Raw genomic sequence first — 10,803 nt, 5'->3', positions numbered from 1 at the left:
AAGAGAAGAACGAAGACAGGACAATGATTCTGAAGACGGGGCAGCTGGAGCCTACCCAATGATACAAGTGGCCAATCCTGCGGTCGTGGAGAACCCACTATTCTAGTATATAAAACGTGGACTCTGGATGACATTAAGAAGGCCGTGGAAGGAATAACCCCTTATAAAGTAGATGTGCGACAGTTTGTCAAAGACATGGAAAATCTTCGGTCATCATACCACTTGAATGGTAATGAAGTACAGCGAGTTTGGATGCAAACGATGGGAACAGACTGGCACCATGTAAGAGGATATTGGAGACCCAAGGACGACAATGGTGAAACGCTACGACATAATCAAGTAGAGTTGACTCCTAAAGTTCAAGAATTAAATGAGAGAATAACCACAAGATACAGAGGCAAAGCAAACTATAGAAACTATAGGAACTATAGGAAATAGGAAGAGTAAAGCAAAGAGATAATGAGCCATTTGATCAATACAGAGTAAGAATGATGACCGTTTTCAAGAATAATGGCGGAATAATAGATGACGAGGAAGCAAACGGACCTTTCCAATAGCAACTGAAGAACACTCTGCATGCAGGATCCAGAGACTGCATTAAAGGCTGGGTTGATAAACATTACATAGGATTGGCGACAGGAAGTTTAGAAGACTACATAAACCATGCTCTCCATGCAGAAAGAGTGTGCAGAGACAAGAAAAAACAGAAAGAGACAAGCACAGCAAATACCTTTCTTCACGATAATTACGAACCAGAACCAGAGGTCCTCTATCAAGGGGGAAGCAATAGAGGAAATATTAGAGGAGGATTCTGAGGTTGCGGAATGCGAGAAAGAGGACAGAGAGGAGTATGCCGAGAAAGTGGAAATGCAAGAGGAGGATATAGAGTGGGAGATAGAGGATGTTGGTCATGTGGAAAAGAAGGACATCAAGCCCGAAACTGTCCGGAAAGGAACTACAATCAAATTTCTGCATGACAACTACAGAACACCTCTGCACTAGCTGCTGAAAAAGAAGAAGAGAAAGAAGTAAGTCAGGAAGCCCTTTTAAGAGAAGACCCTGATCATGATGAAATTCTAAATTTACAGGAGATAGTGGAAATGGACATATATAGATCTGAAGTGACTTTGTTGGTTAATGGGAAACCAATGGTCTTTCTGTGTGATACTGGAGTATGCAGAACAACATGAAGAGAATCAATACCAGGCGTACAGCCAGGACACACTTCAGTTACTGTAAGTGTGGCAAATGGGGGGTTACAGAATGTTCCTGAATCAAAACCTGTGTGGATTAGAGATCCCAAAGGCCTATCCTGCCAGATGTTGGTGTTAATGCTCCCGGAATGCCCAGTAAACCTGCTGGGAAGGGATGCATTGGTGCTCCTAAGGATCGCACTAATACCAAATCATGAGGGATACATAACAGTAAAAAGACAATCTGGAGTAAACAAAAGCAACGTTTTTGTGATACAAGGCACCGGACAACCTCGATATTATTACTCTCAGGACATACCGAACAAGCCGACTCATATAACTGGCACAGCACTCTTAAAGAAGGACGAAGCCTCATCTCACATCCTGAGGATCAAATAATGCCGATGACTTACACGTTTCCATGTGGTACAAACACACCCTGGGAGCGGATCAAGACTACGAACAAAGCATGAAACAATTAATCCTGTCTCAATTGACGGTAAACTACCTATATTCTGATACAAAAGGTACCTCCATAGCCAGAGTAACCTTACATCCCGACATCCAGAAATTATACAGAATGTGGACCCCGCCACATATCTCACTATACAAGGACAAACATAGTTATTGGAAAGATCTGGGAAAAATAGTAAGGGAAGGACAGAATGCAAATGATTGGGTAGCCACGTCTGCCAACACATGGACAAGTGCTGACACCGGACTAACAAGAAGAGCATTATTTTGGACAATGCAAGTTACTGGGTATATACACCTACAGCCCAAAGAACAATGAAACATACTGTTGACGGAAAAAGAAGAAGGATGGCTGAAGACAATTCCAGAAAAGCTGGATCTGGATCATGCATTTTTCTCAGTCCCAGTGCACAAAGATAGTCAATTCTGGTTCGCTTTCACATTTAACGGAAAGCGGTATACATACACCAGGCTTCCCCAAGGATATTGCGAAAGTCCAACCATCTATTCTCAAGTCATGAGTGTCAGTATGGCAAAGTTTCAACCAACCGGAGGAAGTCAAGTTTTACTCTACGTGGACGACGTGTTATTGGCATCTCCTGACCACGACACCTGTCAAAAGGACACTATGGAACTGCTGAGACATCTCGCTGATGAAGGACACAAAGTCAACAAGACAATATTACAGTTATGTAGAGAACAAGTAAAGTATTTGGGCCACAACCTAAGCTCTGGAGGAAGAACAATAATAGAGGATTGCAAAGCAGCTATTCTAAAAACACCAAAGCCATTAACTAAAAAAAATATGATGTCATTCCTAGGCCTGACAAATTATTGCTGAAGTTGGATCCCTAATTATGCGGAAATCACTGCCCCATTGAATAAAATGATTTATGAAGAGAATCTGAAAATGACATCTCCATAGACATGGACACAGGATACTGAAGATGCCTTCTGCAAGATAAAACAGGCATTAGTCTATAGTGCAGCATTGGCATTACCAGATTACAGCAAACCATTCGTACAAATGGTTGATTGTAAAGAGTATTTTATGACAACTGTCCTAACTCAAAAATACGGGGACAAACTGAAGCCAATAGCGTATTTCTCCTCTAAATTAGATAGCGTTGCCTGTGCCCTACCACACTGTGTGCGAGCTGTGGTAGCTGCTTCACTAGCAATAGAAGTTAGTGCACCTATAGTCTTGTTCCACCCTCTTACCCTTAATGTACCACATGCAATATCCACCTTACTATTGCAAACGAATATGGCATTTTTGTCCCCAGCGAGACATCTGTCGTGTATATCCACCTTATTGCTGCAATCACATTTGACGATAGAACGGTGCACGACCTTAAATCCAGCTACCCTATTACCATTACCGGAGGATGGAACAAGACATGACAGAAAGGTCAGTTAAAAGCGGGCCAGATTATAAAGACCAACCACTATCAACAGGAGTAACCGTGTTTGTGGATGGCGCCTCTAAAAAGGATGAATTTGGAAAAACTCAAACCAGATATGCTGTGGTAACACAGAAAGAAATCCTGAAAGCTGGAAAATTACCATCACTTTACTCAGCACAAGCTGCAGAATTAATAGCTCTAACAGAAGCCTGCAAACTAATGATGAAACAAATAGTAACCATATATACAGACAGCCAACATGCTTATGCCACTGTACATACATTTGCGCAATATTGGCACAATAGAGGAATGATTAACTCAATAGGCAAGCCTGTAACACATGCTGAATTACTCACTAATCTATTAAGTGCAGTACAACTTTTACTCACTAATCTATTAAGTGCAGTACAACTACCAAAACAAATAGCGGTGTGCAAATGTGCAGCACACACTAGAAACAAAGATGTAATATCACTAGGAAATGCTTTTGCTGATCAAACAGCCAAAGCAGCAGCAGAAGGGACAATTGAAACCCTACATGTGCAACAAAATGACCCTTTAGATTCAGAAACGCTGCAGGAAATGCAAAACCAAAGTCCTACAGTCAAACAAGAGTTATAAAAGCGAAATGGCGCAACCCTAAAAAATATGTATGTCTGACAAAATGACAAACCAATCCTACCAAAGAACCTTATAAATGGGCGGCAATATTGAGCCATGGGAAGACACATGTCTCAACAGGAGGGATGGTCGGACAAATACATCAGTATTATACAACTTATGGATTCAATACATACCCAAAACATTTTTGTAGGGGCATGCCTGATATGCCCAAAGCATAATTCCCAAGGAAATCTGAGACCTAAACAAGGAAAATTCTCGGCACCTCAATATCCATTCCAAGTCATCCATATGGATTTTATAGAACTGAGTCCAAGTGACGGGAAAAAGTATTGCCTCGTTATAATAGATGCGTTCTCCAAATTGGTAGAATTATTCCCTACAAAACATCCTAATGCACTCACAGTAGCTTAGGCACTATGCACAGAAATAATTGCAAGATATGGCATCCCGGAAAGAATTTATCGTGATAACGGAACACACTGTGTGGTCAGTTAATAAAAGAAATAGGAACCATGTTTCACATCGATTTAAAGAATCATTGTGCATATCATCCCCAGAGTGCTGGGCTAGTAGAAAGAATGAATGGAACTGTAAAAAATAGACTCAGAAAATGTATCGAAGAAACCGGAAGGCCATGGACTAAATGTCTAGAATTGGTAAAATTGTACATAAATATAACCAGTACAAAAGGTTTAACCTCTTATGAAACTGTTCGGACGACTATACAGATTACCACAGTTTAAGAACCAATGGGAAACAGGAGAAGAGAGTAATTTGGCTTATTACATGAGAAAAACATTGGAAAAACAAAAAAAGAGACTATATTGACGAGTCTTCCTCTGTCTCTCACCAGGATTGCCCCTTCGTGGAACCAGGTGATTGGATATTAATCAGAAGCATCAGGAAGAAACATTGGTATTCCCCTAAGTGGGAAGGACCGTATCAATGTCACGATGCGCTGGGGCGGACTCGAGCAGGGAACCACACTTCGGGGCAGAGATGGGTGGAAAGCGCTTTTATTTGGTTGAAGTGGCAGAACGGGATGCAGACAGGACGGGTTGCAGACAGAATTGCAGAGGCTGGGCCTCACCAGTACGGGTTACAGACGGGACGAGTTGCAGACTGGACTGTACGAGATGCAGACTGGACGAGATGCAGACAGAACGGCAGAGGCTGGGCCTCAACAGTACGGATTGCAGACGGGGCGGGCCCCAGGCAGGGTGGCAGACTGAACAGTACGGGATGCAGACAGGACGAGTTGCAGACAGAACGGCAGAGGCTGGGCCTCAACAGTACGGGTTGCGGGAGGGAACAGAGGTCACGCCGGCCAACTGGGCCCGGCTGTGACTCGGGAAGGGAACAGAGGTCACGTCGGCCGACTGGGCCCGGCCGTGACTCGGGAAGGAAACAGAGGTCACACCTGGGGTCCGGTCATAGCAGGGTTGAGGTCCGGGTCGTGGCAGGGCCCCACATTAGTCCGTGAGGACCACAATCCCCCGGCGCCAGGGCAGAGAGTGCCGCTGCCCTTTATAGGGATCTTAATTAGCGGCATCTGCTGCAGCTGGCGCAGATTACAACAGGGATCAGCTGTGAACCCTGACAATCAAGTATTACTAACCACGCCAACACCAGAAAAGATAGCCGAACGATCAACATGGACACATCTTGTACCTTGTAAAAAGGTGATATCAATCAAGGACTCCGAAGGGCAAAAGAAGAGGATTTAGAATAGAAAGTGATAATATCTATAAAATCAAAGTCCTCGATTGAAAAAGGGAAGAAATAAAACTGTTAAGCTGACGTTGAACTTTCACTCAGGAATAATGAGGGTCATTTTGGTCTTAATTGGAGTGTTGATAGTATTCGTCAGCTGTGTTCGAAGCTCGGTAACCACTTCAGAACCTTGAACACCAGCTCATAGTACTAACAGCAGAAACTGTATTCCATGGCTGCTATCATGAACATACAATAATAGTGTAAGAGTGACTGTGGTGCCAAACACAACAACATCTGTAGACATCCCCATTAAAACCCTACCCTTGAGGGATTTTGGGGAAAAACCTACGCCACAGGAGGAAGGTGGCGAGGACACTGGTGGTACCTAACAGAATATGCTTTAAGATTGACCTGGGATGATTGAATTACCACACAACAAGGAAGGTATTGGCCTCCAGGAACTTCTCCTGAAGCAAAATACTTTAAAGACAAAGTAACATTGGGAAAAACAAGAAACGAACACCTGCGACTTACCATCTCACCATCAGGCACAAGTATAAGACCTCCCAGTGCAAATGTCTTTACACTTCCTGTTGGGGTTTACTGTTCTGGGCTTGGTCCCAAGGGGCTGACCCTAGGTTCCCCATAATAATATGTGAAAACAGTTCCATGCCCAATTCTGCACAGCCGGTGCTGAGTAATCCAACCAATCAAGCAGGAATAGTGGCTACAAGTGTGGCTAACGATGGTACGACTTATGACTGGTTCAAATTTGTTACGGGAATTTCAGGTCAACAAAATAACTGGCCCCTATTAGTAGAACAGGCGAACCTGACCAAATCTGACTGTGTAGTTTGCATGAGCCCATGTCCTCTGCTTCGAGTGGTTCCAGCAGCAGTTCCACCGAGTTGTTTGATAAATCTTCTTCTTCTTCTTCTTCTTCTTCTTCTTCTTCTTCTTCTTTCCGCTTTTCCCGTCAGGGGTCGCCACAGCGAGTCAACTTTCTCCATCTAACCCTATCCTCTGTATCCTCCTCTCTCACACCAACTACCTTCATATCCTCTCTCACTACGTCCATGAATCTTCTCTTTGGTCTTCGTCAAGACCTCTTGCCTGGCAGCTCCAATTCCAGCATCCGTCTACCAATATATTCTCTATCCCTCCTCTGCACATGACTGAACCATCTCAGATGTTTTGGAGAGAAGGTCAGAGAAGCCAAACTAACATGTGCTGTTCCTCTGATAGACTCGTTCCTGATCCTATCCATCCTGGTCACTCCCAAAGAGAACCTCAACATCCTCACCTCTGCAACCTCTAGTTCTGCCTGCTGTCTTTTGGTCATTGTAACAGTTTCTAGTCCATACATCATCGCTGGTCTCACCACTGTCTTGTACACATTTCCTTTTATTCTGGCTGAAAGTCTTCTATCACATAGTACCCCCGACACTTTTCTCGATCCATTCCAACCTGCTTGGACCCATCTCTTCACCTCTTTTCCACACTCTCTGTTGCTCTGGACTGTTGACCCTAAATACCTGAAATCCTCCAGCTTCTTGATCTCCACTCCCTGTAGCCTCACCGTTCCATCCCAGTCCTCTCATTCACACACATATATTCTGTCTTGCTGCAACTAAATTTCATTCCTCTCCTTTCCAGAGCATACCTCCACCTCTCTAGATTTTCCTCTACCTGTTGTCTGCTCTCACTACAGATCACAATGTTATCCGCAAACATCATGGTCCATAGGGATTCCTCTCTAACCTCATCTGTCAGCCTATCCATCACCATTGCGAACAAGAAGGGGCTCAGAGCTGATCCCTGATGGAGTCCCACCTCCACCTTGAACTTCTCTGTTACCCCTACAGCACACCGTACCAGTGTCTCACAGCTAGCATACCTGTCCTGCACCAGTCTAACATACTTCTCCGCCACTCCAGACTTCCTCATACAATACCAGATCTCCTCTCTTGGCACCCTGTCATATGCTTTTTCTAGGTCTACAAAAACACAATGCAACTCCCTCTGACCTTCTCTGTACTTTTCTATTAGCATTCTCAATGCAAATACTGCATCTGTAGTACTCTTTCTAGGCATGAAGCCATACTGCTGTTTACAAATGCTGACTTCTGCTCTCAGTCTAGTTTCCACTACTCTTTCCCACAACTTCATTGTATGGCTCATCAACTTTATCCCTCTATAGTTGCCACAATTCTGCACATCCCCTTTATTCTTAAAAATAGGCACCATCACACTTTGACTCCACTCTTCAGGCATCTTCTCACTCTCTAAGATCCTGTTGAATAATCTAGTCAGAAAATCTACCGCCGCCTCTCCTAGACACTTCCACACCTCCACAGGTATATCATCAGGACCAACTGCTTTTCCACTCTTCATCCTCTTCAATGCCTTGCTCACTTCACTTTTACTAATTTGTGCTACTTTGTGGTCTACAATAGTCACCTCTTCTACCCTTGCCTCTCTTTCATTTTCCACATTCATCAGCTCTTCAAAGTATTCTTTTCATCTTCCCATCACTCTTCCAGCATCTGTCAATACATTTCCCTCACTGTCCTTAATCACCCGGACCTGTTGTACATCCTTTCCATCTTTATCTCTCTGTTTTGCCAACTTGTATAGGTCATTCTCACCCTCCTTACTATCCAACCAAGCATACAAGTCACCGTACGCCCTTTGTTTTGCCTTTGCTACCTCTATCTTTACCTTTCGCCGCATCTCCCTGAACTCCTGTCTGTTCTCTTCAGTCCTCTCAGTATCCCACTTCTTCTTTGCTTACCGCTTTCTCTGTATATACTCATGCACTACCTCATTCCACCACCAAGTCTCCTTATCTACTTTCCTTCCAGATGACATACCAAGTACTCTTCTACTTGTCTCCCTGATAACACTAGCTGTAGTTGTCCAATCATCTGGAAGCTCACCCTGACCACCCAGAGCCTTTCTCAACTCCTCCCTGAAAACCATGCAACACTTCTCCCTTTTCCGCCTCCACCACTTTGTCCTCTGCTCTGCCTTTGTCCTCTTCATCTTCCTTGTCACCAGAGTCATCCTACAAACCACCATCCTATGCTGTCTGGGGACACTCTCACCTACAACTACTTTGCAGTCACTGATCTCTTTCAGGTTACCTCGTTTATACAAGATGTAGTCTACCTGTGTACTCCTACCTCCGCTCTTATAGGTTACCCTATGTTCCTGTTTTTTCTGGAAAAAGGTATTCACTACAGCCATTTCCATCCTTTTTGCAAAGTCTACCACCATCTGTCCCTCTGCATTCCTATCCTGGATACCAAATCTGCCCATCACCTCTTCATCCCCTGTATTGTCTTCACCAACATGTCCATTGAAGTCTGCACCAATGACCACTCTCTCATTTCTGGGAATATTCTGCATCACTTCATCCAACTCATACCAGAACTTCTCCTTCTCTTCAGAGTCACATTCCACCAGCAGGGCATAGCCTCTAACAACATTGAACATCACACCATCAATTTCCAATTTCAGAATCATAAGTCTGACATTCTTTTCACCTCTAGAACGTTCCTTACAAACTCCTCCTTGCTTCTGAACTGCTATAATCATGCTTTTGTTCCTAAACTGCTAAATGTATAAAGTGAATACTATGAATGATCTCTGTACTGAAAATCGTTACGAAGTGGTGCTATGGAGTGAAACAATCTGTAATTCACAATGCATTATAAACAGGAGGGAAATGTTGAAAACATAGTCTTCTTTTATGTTATCTGCATTTGAATATAAGCCTGTATGGACAAAGACATTTGTACTTCCCTTTCCAAGATGGTCATACTTCCCTCTTTAAGATGGTGAAGAGCAAAGGGGAACTGGGTTGTTCCTGTCTCATAGTGTGTGTCAAAATGTTCCAGACAATGAAAGTTGTATGTAACCAAAAGGTCACCCAAAGGACAATAGAAAGAGAGGGTGCAGCGAGTCACAGCCAGAGTATAACGGATTGTTACTGAGTGTGACATCGTTTGCTCTCTTCGCGAACAAGAAACCTGTTCTGTCTCCGTTTCTCCCCTCTTGAGAATAGAAGTGTTGGGCGATTAGACCCGACACTATGTGGAGGGGCGAAACCTCAAGGACTTTTGGTCCTCCGCTGAAGACCTTGCAGCAAAACCTTACAGTATGCAGTCAGGTTGAGCCCTACCTCAGGGAAGAGGACGCCCCTGCCAAGCACAGCACATCAAAGGCACAGTCAGAGATGCGACATGCCTAAGGTCCAGCAGGAAAGACCACTTCCCCTTGAATTATTCTTTTCACAAAAAAGATTAATGATTGTTCCATGTCAATGTTACAAAAATACAGTACTTCTTCTATACTTCTTTCTATTCAAGAGCAAGTTTATGACGTCCTCTCTTGAGTTATCAAATATCCACATTTAAAATGTTGCTTGGATATATTGTATAAACAATCACCATTTCATCTTAGCGCCTTTACAATGAGGGTACTTGGAGATGTTTTATTATTGGTGAAAAATGTTTCAAAAGAGCAGACACATGGTGAGAACCCCTTTGACATCTATTGGCCTTGTTTATTCAGCTTAATATCAGATGAAGATAACAGGCTTTTTTTCTGTTGTTAGACTCACCGATAAATTATGAACCAGACTCTTGATCACACTCACCTGGTTGACTTCCCACGTTTCCTTTGTTTGGATCTGGCACAGTGACTTCCCAATGGGCACCTTTTAAAGCATTTTGCAATATCCTCACCGGCCACATCTACCAATATGCAGGCTCTCTCACTACCCTTTATGTGCCCAAACAGTCTGATCCAGCCCCTCTGATCTAAAAGTGTTCTCCATTGACTCCACCCCGCCCACCACTTTTCCACACTCCCTGTTGCTCTGAACACCTGATCCTACATATTTTTATCTCCCGCATCTTCCTCACTTCATCTCCTTGCAACCTCACTCTTCTTTCTGGTTCCTTTTCATGTTCACACATCTACAGTAGTTGGTCTAGTTGCGACTAACCCAAGTTCCTCTTCTGTCCAGAAAATATCCCTATCTCTCCAGATTTGCCTCCATTTACTCCCTGCTCTCACCACAGATTACAATGTCAGATGAAAAGATTGTTAAAATTTACCCGCGGGAACGCATCACGTGACAACAAAGGAATGCGGTATAAAATGAGAGTGCTCCCTTGGCTTGGGGTCAGAACTTCCTCATCTACACATTCGACTAGACGCGTCTCAACTGGTGTCTGGAACGATCCTCATGGGGTGACATTCATTCTGGCCCAGGACATCTCGGAAGTGTATTTCCTGACTTTGAATAAACCATTCTTGCTTGATTAGTTCCTGACCATTGTGACGTCTTTCCCTGAATTAAATCTGAACACACTGGGACA

General features: G+C 43.6%; 1 pseudogene; it reads left to right on the top strand.

Annotated features, from left to right (window-relative positions):
- Window positions 1–663: 663 nt before the first annotated feature.
- Window positions 664–9,668, top strand: LOC147227442 (uncharacterized; annotated as a pseudogene).
- The last annotated feature ends 1,135 nt before the right edge of the window (window positions 9,669–10,803 follow it).

Source organism: Fistularia commersonii, chromosome 14 (assembly GCF_037954325.1).
Source record: "Fistularia commersonii isolate RoL2024-O1a breed Wild chromosome 14, RoL_Fcom_v1.0, whole genome shotgun sequence".
Classification (NCBI taxonomy): domain Eukaryota; kingdom Metazoa; phylum Chordata; class Actinopteri; order Syngnathiformes; family Fistulariidae; genus Fistularia; species Fistularia commersonii.
Note: the sequence above shows the minus strand (reverse complement) of the source record. Positions and strands in the feature narration are given on the sequence as shown.